Genomic DNA, 13,741 nt, shown 5'->3' with positions numbered 1-13,741 from the left:
GTGCTACCAGTGGTTCCTCCGTGTAAATGCCTCCAAGACCCAGGCGATCATCATAGGCCACACCACCCGCTCCTTCCACCTCCATGATTTCTACCTCACCATCTATGGCCGTCCTATCGACCTCAGTCCTACCCTCAAATACCTTGGCCACACACTCGACCGCCACCTCACCTGGACTCCCCATCTCCTTACCATCCAAAACTAAGCTCACAACCGCCTCCGCCTCCTGAAACTCCTGTCCGGCTGGACGTGGGGTCTGCAACCTTCCACCATCCTTCACACCTACAAATTCTTGATCCGCCCCATCCTCTGTTATGCCAGCATCACTTGGATTTCCGACCCTCCCCGGTTCTATAAAGCCCTCTAAATCCTCGAACGCCATGCGCTCGGCCTCACCTTCTGTATCCGCCTTCCATCCACCACGCTAATCCTCTACGACCTCATCCCCTTCCCCCACCTTCTCCTTTTCCTTGAACACATCCGCACACTATATATTGTCCGCCGCCTTGATCGCCCTCACCCCCTGGTTTCTCCTGTCCTCTCCACCCCAACCAGTCGCTGCATCTTTACTGTTGTGTCCTACCCTCTTGCCATCTCTACACCCTCCATCTCCTTTCCCAACACAACTTCCACCGTCTACCCCTCCCAGATGATGAGCTTCCCCCTGACATCTACCCATCCTACCAACTGTAACTTCTTCCTGCCTCCTCCTCAAGGCTCCTTCTCCTCACCCTCCCTCCACCTGAGCGGCTTCCCCTTCCTACTCCACCCTCCATCTCTTGTGCTTCCTTTCAGTGTCTCTGCACTCCCTCCTGCCCTGTCTTCCCTCTTCATCTCCCGCCCCATGTGTATTCCGCCTGTTTGTGTCCACACTGATGCCCCTCCTCTCTTCAGCCCACCACTTCCCCTGCTGCCCCCTTTTCCATCCTCTCTTCCCTTTCCCTCGGCAGGTCCCACCTGGCAGTTTTATTCTTCATCGTGTATACTCCAAGTGGGTTTTAAGTGTGTTGTTGCGGAGTGTTTTTACTACTGCAGCCGACTTTTAACGTGTGCATGTCCATTCAGTTTTGAAGAATCGCCAACTGTGTTTTTTAACTTTCTGGTGACTCTTTTTTCTAACTGTCCTCCATGAACGTCTCCGTGTTAGTCTATATTTTTTACCTCCATTTTCTCCAGTTATTCTGTTTTAAGTTTCCCTTTATCGCCTTTTATATGTAACATTTTATTCTTATTTTAAGTTGTCATGCCACTCGGCTGAAGAGCGGCGGCTTGTGCCGCTGACAGCCCTCCCCTACCCATATGTGGCAGGGGAATGAAATCACAATAAATGAAAAAAAAATCTACTGCAGTCAGTCAGGTACTCGCTCTGGATTGTGTCTCTATCTCGGCGGTACTGTGTTCTGGTCGTTGCTCGTTGTTGACATTTGCCTGGCTCTGGTTCTGAGTGGATTTACAGTTGGTGATTGTTGTTGTGGTTTCTACAAGCCTCTGTTGTGTATCTCTTCCTTGTTGTGTCGGTCATAGTCGGTCGTTGTCAGTTGTTTTCGGTTGTGTCCTTGTGTTTACCTGGTGGTGCATGCCCCACCGCCATCGGCTTCCCTGCCTGGCGGCTCCAATCCCGCAGCCCAAGGTGTTCACACAGTTGGTTTCGGTTACTACATTAGCGACGATGTAGACGGAACATAGAAGTATGGAAAAGAAATTACTCACTCTCTTAGAGCAACAGCAGCAGCTCATGCGACAGGAGCAGCAGTTGGGGGTCTTACAGACGTCGGTGCAGTTGCTATCGGACAATGTCAATAAGTGGAATTCCCTCCCACCTCATCTCCCAGGTGCCCCGCTTTCAGACACGTTCCCACTTTCACGAGATCTGTGTGTTGCTAACTGACTATTATTCCCAGCGATACCACGTGGTTGCGTCTCGCTTGGAATTCCGTCAATACCACAAGCAGCTGGATCAGTCCTACCATTCCTGGGTGAGGGATTTGCAAGGCCTCAGCCGCAAATGCAACTTCACGTGCACCAATCAGCAGTGCAAGGCGTCATATGCGGATTCGTCAATTTTGGATGTGGTTGTTCAACTGACACCCGATCCAGAGGTCCGCTCTGCGGCGTTAAAGTTGGACAACCCCTCATTGGAAGACATTCTGTGTATTGCCCATTCCTTCGAAATTGCTCAAGCAGCGAACTAACGTCTCATGGCGCGGCCCCAGGTGGCAGCAGTTGAGTCCACTTCCCGATCCACTCCTTCCCGCCGTCGACGGGGCGCAGTCTCCAGAGGGCACCTCCGTCGAGATTTATCACTGTCTGACGTCTCTATGGCGTCCGAACCGCCAGTCGCCCCTCGACGTCGGCCGCGTGGCCCCCTTCTGTCGTGCCAGTGCTTCTAGGCCCACACTTGAGATGACTGTCCACATTGCTGGAAGACCTGTTCGCTCTGTGAGAAAGAAGGCCACCTTCGATCAGTCTGTCGTAGACGCTCGACACGCCCCCATCCCACCCCTGCAGGCCAACAGGAGGTCCTCCATGCTTTACACGCTGTCGTACCTCGGACTGACACATTGGCTCAAATGCTATTCCTCACCCTACGCATCTTTAACGAGGACATCCGTTTCAAGGTCGATACGTGGGCCACCGTTTCTTCGGTCAATCTGACGACTTATGCACGTCTCGGGTCTCCAGAATTGTCCCCACCCTCTCGGAGGTTGGTCGCCTACGGCGACTGTTCCATCCCTCTCCGTGGACAGTTTTCTGTTATGGCCATCTACAAAAACGTTTCCCGGCCCCTTACCGTTTTTGTGGTGGACCACTCGTCGGCTTCGGACATTTTTTGACTAGATGCGTTTACACATTTTCGCTTTTTCATTCAAGACGAAGTGCAGTTCATTTAAACCACGATTCCATTTCAGGACCTAGACGATCTGTGCACATCCTTTTCCTCCCTGTTTTCGGCAGACCTGGGCTACGCTTCCGATTTCCAGGCACACATCACTTTACTGCTGAATGCACAGCATCGCTTTTGTTGGGCTCGGCCTATTCCTGTAGCCTTACATGCGGCCGTCAAGCAGGAACTCTATCGGCTCCAGGCTGCGGGGGTTATCGAGCCAGTACAATCGAGTGCCTGGGCAACACCCTTAGTGGTCATCTAGAAACCCAATGGATCGCTTCGGCTTTGTGGGGATCTTGGGGCTATGGTCAAAGCACAGTCTTTGGTTGGAACTTATCCCATTCCTCGACAGGAAGACCATCTCGCTAAACCGGCAGGTGGATCTGGCAGAAGCCTATCACCAATTGCCGTTGGATGAGGAATCGCAGGCCATCATCGTCATCAACACGCCTTTCGGTGTCTATACATACAAGCGTCTTCCATTTGGCATTTCCTCTGCCCCTGCGATTTTCCAGTGGTCTCTCGAGCAACTTACGCAACCAATACTGGCTTGTGTCAATTACCTCGATGATATCTTAGTCCTGGGGCGCACGCGCCAGGAACATCTGCGCAAACTCAGTAACTTATTTCACGCCCTGCAGGCTGTGGGTTTACCTTGCGGCTGGAGAACGGCATTCGCCCTTCAGACCGCACTGTCGCAGCCATCGATGCCCTTCCCAATCCACAAAACTTATCCAAACTCCAGGTATTTTTGGGGAAAGTCAATTATTACTTAAAGTTCCTACCCCAAGCCGCCGACGTAGTGCAGCCCCTAAATCGCCTGCGTCCCAAAGGGGTACCTTACACATGGACTGCTGCCAGACATCAGGCTTTCACCTGCCTGAAGACGATGCTGAAAACTGCCCCTTGCCTTACGCATTTCTCTCCGGATTGTCCCTTGGTGGTGGCGGCCAATGCCTCAGCGTACGGGATTGGGGAAGTCCTGGCACACATGAATGAGGATGGGTTGGAACAACCTGTAGCATATGCATCAAAGACGTTAACCCCTGTGCAAAGGAATTACTCTCAGATCGAAAAAAAAGGCTCTTGCCATTATTTTTGCAGTTCAGAAATTTCACATATACCCGTCTGGGGCGCAGTTCACCCTCTTCACGGATCACAAGCCCTTAGTGTTGCTTTTCAGGCCCCATTCGCGCCTCCCAGAATGGACGGCTCAACGTCTTCAGCGTTGGGCGTAGTTCTTGCGTAATTACACTTACACCATCCGCTATAAGCCCACCAGTCAACACACTAACGCAGATGCCTTGTCACGTCTCCCAGCAGAACCCGATCCGGCGTTCGACTATCAGGAAGTCCTATGCTTCGACATCGACTCTGCCCGCCGGAAGACTCTCGATGGATTTCCTCTGACCGCTACGCAAATCGCCGCTTCCACGCGCAGGCGGCAATTCCTGCGGCGATTCCTCCGCTATGTGACCCATGGTTGGCCTCCCTACCTTACCCGACGTTTGAAAACTGACTTCAGCCCATGGCCTCACGTCTCACATAGACTTTCGGTAACGGAGGACGTCCTCTTGTTGTCCACGGACTCGGAGGCCCATCGGGTGGTCATCCCTCTGGACTTACGCCACCAAGTCCAGCACTTATTACACCACGGACACTGGGGGATGTCTCGCATGAAGGCGTTGGCTCGACAACATGTCTATTGGCCAGGGATTGATGGAGACATTGAGCTCCTGGTCCGTGGTTGCACAGTGTGTGCGTGTCATCAAGCTAGTCCTGCACAATCTTTCGCGCCCTCGCCAACACCCCGCCAACCCTTGGACAGGATCCATCTAGATTTTTGGGCCCCTTCTTAGGCTCCATGTGGCGTCTCATCGTTGATGCCTATTCCAACTACCCTTATGAGGTCCGCATGGCGTCCACCACCATCGCCGCCACCCTCACCGCCTTGGCCCAGGTGTTGCCCATTGAGGGCCTTCCTCACACGTTGGTGACAGATAGTGGGCCCCAATTCACAGCGTCCTTGTTCCAGAACTTACGCTCAGCTAACGGTATCAAATACATTCGCTCTCCCCCCTTCCATCCTTCATCCAATGGCGCGGCGGAACGCCTGGTCCGCACTTTCAAACAGCAGCTGATGAAATCAATGGAGCCATCAGCCACCACCTTGTTTCTAAGCACCTACCGTACTACGCCAGTGGTCAGTCATAGTCCTGCCGAACTCCTTCACGGGCAACAACCTTGGACCCTCCTCCACCTGCTGACACCATCCCCTTCTGGGCCCCACTCTCGCCCCTCCCAGCGCTACACCCCGGGCATGGCCATGTAGGCCCACTCCTTTGGCAGCACACCTGCAAGGACGCCCGCTACGGTGATGGCGGCTCATGGTCGGCGTGTGACGACCGTACAGACACACAGGGGCTCGAGCGTCGCCACCATAACCAACTCTGCCCTCGGGCACCCACCTTCATTCCTCCCCCACCGCCTTCCCTGCTTCCTGGTGTGGACACTTCCCTCGCGGTGGAGCCCTTCCCTTCAACCTCCATCGCCTCGCCGGGTCTGCAGACCTGGGTATTGAGACGCCCTCTGAGCCCCTGCTCCTTGATGGACGCCACTGACAGTCTGCCCTCCCCTCCCGCAGTGGTCCCTCCGGACGTATCACAACCCGTTTCCTCGTTCCGCCCGCCTCGGCATCGTCGGGGGCATTTCCGCCCCTATGCACCAATTTCTGGGGCAGAGGGATCTAGTACCTCTCGTCGCGGAAGTCGAACACGCGCCAGGACAAATGGACGTGGCGGCTCTTCCCCGCAGCGGCTCTCGCGCATGGAGGGCGCCACCGCTACACCATGTGCAGACCGCGGCCAATAGCCGCTCCCTCCAGTTTCATATATAGGGTCCCGACATGCCCTAGTCCAGTCAGTCTGGTACTCGCTATGGATTGCGTCTCTATCTCGGCCATACTGCGTTCCGGTCGTTGCCATTTGTTGACATTTACCTAGCTCTGGATCCGAGTGGATTTACTGTTGGTGTTTTGTGTTGTTTCTACAAGCCTCAATTGTGTATCTCTTCCTTGTTGTGTCGGTCATAGTCGGTCGTTGTCGGTTGTTTTCGGTCGTCATTGGTCTGTCGTCCGACTCGTCCTTGCGTTTACCCTGTGGTGCGTGCTCCACCGCCGGCGGCTTCCCTGCCTGGCGGCTCCGATCCCGCAGCCCAGGGCGTTCCGGCTGTTGGTTTTGGTTACTACAACTATACAATTTCATTAGGATTACGCGATCACAGTCAATTATATCGCAATGCAGCAGTGCAATTAGGAAGGGGGAGACTCTACTCGAGCGATGTCGTTATCCTGAAGGAACTCATTCACAAGACGTGCACGATGGGGGCGCGAATTGTCGTTCATGAAGACGAATGCCTCGCCAATATTCTGCCGATATGGTTGCACTATCGGTCGGACGATGGCATTCACGTACCGTACGTCCGTTATGGCACCTTCCATGACCACCAGGGACCTGCGTTTGCCCCATATAATGCCACCCCAAAACAATAGGAACCTCCACCTTGCTGCACTTTCTGGACAGTGTGTCGAAGGCGTTCAGCCTGACCGGGTTCCCTCCAAACACGTTTCCGACGACTGTCTTGTCGAAGGCATACATGACACTCATTGGTGAAGAGAACGTGATGCCAATCCTGAGCGGTCCAGTTGGCATGTTGTTGGGTCCCACTGTACCATGCTGCATGGTGTCGTGGTTCCAAAGATGGACCAAGCCATGGACGTCGGGAGTGAAGTTGGCATCATGCAACCTATTGCGCACAGTTTGAGTCGTAACACGACATCCTGTGGCTACACGAAAAGCATTATTCAACGTGGTGACGTGCTGTTAGGGTGCCTCCGAGCCATAATCCGTAGGTAGCGGTCATTCACAGCAGTAATAGTCCTTGGACGGCCTGAGCGAGGTATGTCATCAACAGTTACTGTCTCTCTGTTTCTCCTCCATGTCCGAACAACATCGCTTTGGTTCATTCCAAGACTCCTGGGCCCTTCCCTTGTTGAGAGCCCTTCGTGGCAGAAAGTAAGAATGTCGACGCGATCGAACTGCGGTATTGGGCGTCTAGGCATGGTTGAACTACAGACAAAACCTGCCTCAGACAACACAGACAACACGTTCATGGTGAAATGACTGGAACTGATAGGCTGTCGGACCCATTCCGTCTAATAGGCGCTGCTCATGCATCGTTGTTTACATCTTGGGGCGGGTTTAGCGACATTTCTGAACACTGAAAGGGACTGTGTCTGTAATACAATATCCATAGACAATGTCTCTCTGCAGGAGTTCTGGAAACCGGGATGATACAAAACTATTTCTGATGTGTGTGTGTTCTATCCAGACGGATTGCTGACACGTTCTTAAGAAACGTAAACTTGACTGTATATGGATGCACGACTTCCCAAACATCTCTCATTTGGAGATGTGAAATTTGGTGTCTTGTCCTAGGCGTGAAGTATACAGTTCCAATCGTCACGTATTATCATGTATTGGGTGTCATCACCCCAGAGGTAGAAAATCCCTTGTTTAAAAGGCATGGCCATTTCCTGTTGGGAATTATTACCAGACGGATCATAAAAGTCAATAAATGTGAAGTTAGAAATCTTACAATTTATCCTCCTCCCCGATTGTAAATATTTCACATTTGCAGCTGGATGCCTTGCTTAACCAAAAAAGCTGTCCCATATAACTTTTCGCAGTGGCTAGCACACTGGACTCGCATTCGGGAGGACGACGGTTCAATCTCGCTTCCGGCCATCCCGATTCAGGTTTTCCGTGATTTTCCTAACGCGCTCCAGGTAAATGCCGGGACGGTTCCTTTGAGAGGGCACAGCCGACTTCCTTCCCTGTTCTTCTCTAATCCGATGAGACCGATGACCTCGCTATCTCGTCTCCGTCCCCAAACAACCCAACCCAACCATATAAATTTTCGTATGCGACATTTAAGATATCTTTATAGCCTGGAACGAGAAGATCGTTAAGATTTACTTCTTGTAACATTGCCACATCCGTGTCTGATTCATATAGAAACTCCTTCGACGCACTAACTTCCACCGGAGATTGCATTCTAGTGTCATTTAAGGTTGTTGTCTGCACGGTTGTAAAGGTTGAAGGGAATAAATTACGTCAGTAAGGACGCAAATATCCTTGACTCAAATTGCAACATGTGCTTCAAGCTGATATCGGAGAGTGAACGCTGAAATGACATTCTCACAAATTGATAAGTCAATAGAGGTCAATTATTTCCTGAAGTAACTTCAGATGATGCGCTGTCTCGCCTCCTACGTGTGCTGGCACCATTGCACTCGTCGTGGCCTGCATCGGAACATCCTCTCTTTCAATATCATTTTCCCAGTGCATGTTAAGGTCTACATCGTGATTTACCTCTCATCGTTACACTGTCTGCTGGGATCATGTTCTTCGCGATTGCCCCATCGTTTGTTCTTTGTTCCGCACTAGTGTCACCACCACAAACACTCTCAGACTTTGCCCTCAGTATGTTTGGTAGTTTTATTCTTGCCACAGTCACACTTCATTCTGTCTTTCTTTTTTTGCATTGTGATAGTTGCTCTCTATTTTTAGGCGCCAACGTCTCTGCCTTGGGATGAGCTACACGTCTTTTCTTCTTATGTTTCAAAGTCGATTTGGAATCGTCAGGAAACGCAGAATCAGTTTATGCGCTTGGTGCTATCTCCCAGTGAGGTTTCTGTAAATTTGTGTCATTGGGTTTGACAGCAAGTGCAGCTAAGACACTTTCCGCACTTGTCGACGTACTTGACTTCAGGAGTGTGACCTCTGACCGTGGGCCGTGGGAGCTGAGTTTGGGCATGCGCTGTGGAAGGGATGGGTGCCGCATGTGAGACAGGCTTCTCTACTTGCATCGACTAGCCAGCTGGTGGAGCAGGCGGAAATTTGTCTGCAGTCAGAGGTCTACTTGCTGTGGCTGCTCCACGAGAGGACAATCCCGCTCGACAGTAGTTTGAGCTGCGGCCACGTGCGCGGTTGAGTACATCAGAGTACGGCCAGAACGGCTGCGTGAGCCGCGTCGTCGTCGTGGGGCAACTGGTGAAACGTCCCCTTAGAAAAATTAAGAATGACAGTGCTAGTAAACCTCTACGTTATTTGATTTTCAAACAGCTGAGCGAAACCGAACGTAATCAGACATTTCTCTCTTTACTTACTCTGATCCACAATAAACTGACACATAATATTTTTAGCGCAACGCAATCTGACTTCCAATAATCCCTACAAAAGAATGGCCCTGACTAACAATAACCTCCACCTTTCATGAATCACTTACCTCACAAAAATCTTCGCTACTCGAACTACTGCAATACAGCGAGCGCCAATACTGCCAGCTAAAAAGAAGATTCTAACTACTGAAAGCACTAACTACTGATAGGCATAGTTAGCAAATGAAAGATTTTAGTAGAGAACAAACAATGTATTTACGTTAACAATGTTCAAACGTCATCATATATATATATAAGTTCATGATATCCAGTATTAAAAATTTACTCTTTCTGATGGACACACGTCGAGATCGTCCGCTCTCAAGATTATTGGGCACTGCCCGAAACAATTCATAAAATTTTTTGTGTGGAGCACAGGGGCTATGTAAGTAGGCTGTTTAGGTTTTTATGTTGGTATCTACATCTACATTTATACTCCGCAAGCCACCCAACGGTGTGTGGCGGAGGGCACTTTACGTGCCACTGTCATTACCTCCCTTTCCTGTTCCAGTCGCGTATGGTTCGCGGGAGGAACGACTGTCTGAAAGCCTCTGTGCGCGCTCTAATCTCTCTAATTCTACATTTCTGATCTCCTTGGGAAATATAAGTAGGGGGAAGCAATATATTAGATACCTCATCCAGAAACGCACCCTCTCGAAACCTGGCGAGCAAGCTACACCGCGATGCAGAGCGCCTCTCTTGCACAGTCTGCCACTCGAGTTTGATAAACATCTCCGTAACGCTATCACGCTTACCAAATAACCCTGTGACGAAACGCACCGCTCTTCTTTGGATCTTTTCTATCTCCTCCGTCAACCCGATCCGGTACGGATCCCACACTGATGAGCAATATTCAAGTATAGGTCGAACGAGTGTTTTGTAAGCCACCTCCTTTGTTGATGGACTACATTTTCTAAGGACTCTCCCAATGAATCTCAACCTGGTACCCGCCTTACCAAAAATTAATTTTATATGATCATTCCACTTCAAATCGTTCCGCACGCATACTCCCAGATATTTTACAGAAGTAACTGCTACCAGTGTTTGTTCCGCTATCTTATAATCATACAATAAAGGATCCTTCTTTCTATGTATTCGCAATACATTACATATGTCTATGTTAAGGGTCAGTTGCCACTCCCTGCACCAAGTGACTATCCGCTGCAGACCTTCGTGCATTTCGCTACAATTTTCTAATGCTGCAACTTCTCTGTATTCTACAGCATCATCCGCGAAAAGCCGCATGGAACTTCCGACACTATCTACTAGGTGATTTATATATATTGTGAAAAGCAATGGTCCCATAACACTCCCCTGTGGCACGCCAGAGGTTACTTTAACGTCTCTCCGTTGATAACAACATGCTGTGTTCTGTTTGCTAAAAACTCTTCAATCCAGCCACACAGCTGGTCTGATATTCCGTAGGCTCTTACTTTGTTTATCAGGCGACAGTGCGGAACTGTATCGAACGCCTTCCGGAAGTCAAGAAAAATAGCATCTACCTGGGAGCCTGTATCTAATATTTTCTGGGTCTCATGAACAAATAAAGCGAGTTGGGTCTCACACGATCGCTGTTTCCGGAATTCATGTTGATTCCTACATAGTAGATTCTGAGTTTCCAAAAACGACATGTTACTCGAGCAAAAAACATGTTCTAAAATTCTACAACAGATTGACGTCAGAGATACAGGTCTATAGTTTTGGGCATCTGCTCGACGACCCTTCCTGAAGACTGGGACTACCTGTGCTCTTTTCGAATCATTTGGAACCTTCCGTTCCTCTAGAGACTTGCGGTACACGGCTGTTAGAAGGGGGGGCACGTTCTTTCGCGTGCTCTGTGTAGAATCGAATTGGTATCCCGTCAGGTCCAGTGGACTTTCCTCTGTTGAGTGATTCCAGTTCCTTTTCTATTCCATGGACACTTATTTCCATGTCATCCATTTTTTCGTTTGTGCGAGGATTTAGAGAAGGAACTGCAGTGCGGTCTTCCTCTGTGAAACAGCTTTGGAGAAAGGTGTTTAGTATTTCAGCTTTACGCTTGTCATCCTCTGTTTCAAAGCCATCATCATCCCGGAGTGTCTGGACATGCTGTTTAGAGCCACTTACTGATTTAACGTAGGACCAGAACTTCCTAGGATTTTCAATCAAGTCGGTACCTAGTATTTTACTTTCGAATTCACTGAACGCTTCACGCATAGCCCTCCTTACGCTAACTTTGACATCGTTTAGCTTCTGTTTGTCTGAGAGGTTTTGGCTGCGTTTAAACTTCGACTGAAGCTCTCTTTGCTTTCGCAGTAGTTTCCGAACTTTGTTGTTGAACCACGGTGGGTTTTTCCCGTCCCTCGCAGTTGGTAACGCCACGTAGCGCTCTGTATGAAAGTCACTGGCTGTGCTGTGTGCAGTCTGTGGCTCGTTGGCATTGTTGGAATATTTGCTATTGTAGTGCTAGACAGTTTGATGTGAACAGCGCTTAGCGTTGTGCAGTTGGAGGTGAGCCGCCAGCAGTGGTGGATGTGGGAAAGAGATGGCAGAATTTTGAGAGACGACGATCTGGAAGTGTGTCCATCAGAAAGAGTAAATTTGTAATACTGGATATCATGATCTTTTATATATATATATATATATATATATATATATGACTTTTGAACATTATTAAGATAAATACACTGTTTGTTCTCTGTCTAAATCTTTCATTTGCTAACTATGCCTATCAGTAGCTAGGGCCTTCAGTAGTTAGAACCCATTATTTAACTGGCAGTGTTGGCGCTCGCTGTATTGCAGTAGTTTGAGTAACGAAGATTTTTGTGAGGTAAGTGATTCATGAAAGGTATAGGTTATAGTTAGTCAGGGCCATTCTTTTGTAGGAATTATTGAAAGTCAGACTGCGTTGCGCTAAAAATATTGTGTGTCAGTTTATTGTTGATCAGAATAAGTAAAGAGAGAAATGTCGGAGTACGTTCAGCTGTTTGAAAATCAAATAACGTAGGGGTTTACCAGCACTGTCATTCTTAATTTTTCTAAAGGGACGTTCCACTGGCAACTAAGACACGCGGCTGTGCGGGTACTCGGCGCGTACCTGCTCCGGTGTGTCGCAAATGGCGCACGTTCTTGGCTGTCCGTCATACATGGCTGGCGCTCTGCAACTCCACACGGTGATGATTGACGGGGTGTGGTTGGTTGGTTGATTTGGGGGACGGGACAAAACAGCGAAGTCATCGGTCCCATCGGATTTGGGAAGGATGGGGAAGGAAGTCGGCCGTGCCCTTTCAAAGGAACCATCCCGGAATTTCCCTGATGTGATTTAGGGAAAATCACTGAAAACCTAAATCAGGGTGGGTGCACGGAGGTTTGAACACTCGTCGTCCCGAATGCTAGTTTAGTGTGCTAACCACTGCGCCACCTCGCTCGGTGACTGGATGTGTTTCACCAAATCAGTTTTCACCTGGCGAACACGGTTGAGCACAGGCAATGGAAACCCGCAACACCCACCTCTCCTCAATAACTGATTATGCACATCCATGCAGCATGAGATCTAAGATATTTCCGAACCGGGGCAAACAACTTGATAGTGAAGCCACCCCTCCACCTCCAGCGTTTAAGGGGGAGGACGTCTCATCATCATCATCATCATCATTTAAGACTGATTATGCCTTTCAGCGCTCAGTCTGGAGCATAGCCCCCCTTATACAGTTCCTCCATGATCCCCTTTTCAGTGCTAACATTGGTGCCTCTACTGATGTTAAACCTATTACTTCAAAATCATTCTTAACCGAATCCAGGTACCTTCTCCTCGATCTGCCCCGACTCCTCCTACCCTCTACTGCTGAATCCATGAGTCTCTTGGGTAACCTTACTTCTCCCATGCGTGTAACATGACCCCACCATCTAAGCCTGTTCGCCCTGACTGCTACATCTATAGAGATCATTCCCAGTTTTTCTTTGATTTCCTCATTGTGGACACCCTCCTGCCATTGTTCCCATCTACTAGTACCTGCAATCATCCTAGCTACTTTCATATCCGTAACCTCAACCTAGTTGATAAAGTAACCTGAATCCACCCAGCTTTCGCTCCCATACAACAAAGTTGGTCGAAAGATTGAACGGTGCACAGATAACTTAGTCTTGATACTGACTTCCTTCTTGCAGAGGAGAGTAGATCGTAGCTGAGCGCTCACTGCATTAGCTTTGCTACACCTCGCTTCCAGTTCTTTCACTATGTTGCCATCCTGTGAGAATATGCATCCTAAGTACTTGAAACCGTCCACCTGTTCTAACTTTGTTCCTCCTATTTGGCACTCAATCCGTTTATATTTCTTTCCCACTGACATTACTTTCGTTTTGGAGATGCTAATCTTCATACCATAGTCCTTACATTTCTGATCTAGCTCTGAAATATTACTTTGCAAACTTTCAATCGAATCTGCCATCACAACTAAGTCATCCGCATATGCAAGACTGCTTATTTTGTGTTCACATATCTTAATCTCTCACGTCTAAAATTTTAAATAGTCAGTTTTTCGAAAATATGTTCATTTTGTAGCGCACATCTTGCTGAAGAGTTTGATACATACAAC

Source organism: Schistocerca cancellata, unplaced genomic scaffold (genome assembly GCF_023864275.1).
Source record: "Schistocerca cancellata isolate TAMUIC-IGC-003103 unplaced genomic scaffold, iqSchCanc2.1 HiC_scaffold_754, whole genome shotgun sequence".
Classification (NCBI taxonomy): Eukaryota; Metazoa; Arthropoda; class Insecta; order Orthoptera; family Acrididae; genus Schistocerca; species Schistocerca cancellata.
Note: the sequence above shows the minus strand (reverse complement) of the source record.